This window comes from Fonticula alba, assembly GCF_000388065.1.
Source record: "Fonticula alba strain ATCC 38817 unplaced genomic scaffold supercont2.17, whole genome shotgun sequence".
Taxonomy (NCBI): domain Eukaryota; order Rotosphaerida; family Fonticulaceae; genus Fonticula; species Fonticula alba.
This window is the reverse complement of record NW_009242987.1, coordinates 113,565-114,749: the sequence shown is the minus strand read 5'-3', so window position 1 is coordinate 114,749 and position 1,185 is coordinate 113,565.

Genomic DNA, 1,185 nt, shown 5'->3' with positions numbered 1-1,185 from the left:
CGTTGGGGGCACGGCATACACACACACAACACACATATGCGGGGTACGCCGTTGGAGCGGGCCAGGGGCGCGGGACCGGGGGGGGGGGGGGTCGGAGCGCGCCCCGACCTGGCGCTGCCTTGGACACGGCGGCCGCGCCGGTGGCGGCGCCCGGCCTGTGTGTACGGCACTGGGCGCGAGGGTGCTCGCACGAACGCCGGCGGCTGTCGCACCGGTCCGGGGGGAGGCCCGAGCCGGGGCGCGTGGCGGGGCATGCCCCCGGCCTCTGCCGGGGGGCGCTGGCGCATCGCCATTGTGGCGGGGCGGCGCGCCGGGCGCCGGGCACCGTGAGCCTGAGCACACGCACCTCCCCCGGGCGGCGGGGCCCCTGGGCCTCCGGGCACGAAGAATGTGTCTCCCCGTCCCCGCCGACAGAGCCGCCCGCCCTGCCCCCCCTGCCCCCCCGTCCGGCACCCGCCAGGCCGCGGGCCGAAGGACAGACAACGCCCCGCCGTCCGGCGGAGGCATGGAGGACCGGGGGGGGGGGGCGGGGGGGGGCGGGGGAGCGCTCCGGCCGGGGGATTCCCGGTACGGGGCGTCCCCGCCCTGCCTGGGTGCGCGCGGCCGGGGCGTGCACAACGGGGGGCGGGGGACGCTGGGTTCCGGAGGGGTTCTGGTGCGCCAGCCGGCGGGTGCTGGGGGCGCGCTCCGCGGGCGGTCCCTCGCCGGCGGCCAGGGTGGCCGGCCGGCCGGCCGGGGGGGGGGGGGAATATTCGAGCAGAGGGCCGGCGGAGTGCGCTTCCGGGCCGGGCGCATGTTGGGGGGCGGCAAAGCCCGAATTCGTGGGCACATGTCCGCCGCCGATTGGGGCGCTGCGCCGGCAGCTGCTCCGCGCGCCGGCTTTCACACCGGGGGTATGCTGCGCGCGCATGTGTGGTGTGTGTGTGTCTGTGTGCATGGGCTGCCTGTTGTTGACGGGGGGGACGCCGGCCGGGCGGTGCCGACGCGCCCTGCCCCCGGTGCGGGGGCGGGGGAACGCCCGCACATGCACGCAAGCAGCTGTCTGTGAGCCGGCTCCGCGCGACGGTCGCCCGGGCCGCGCGCCTGGCCGGGGGGGGGATCGGTCGGTTAATGATTCGGCCCTGCGCTCGGCACTCTCGCGCCTCTCGCCGGCCGCCCGGCGGCAGGAACGGCGGGGACGGCAGG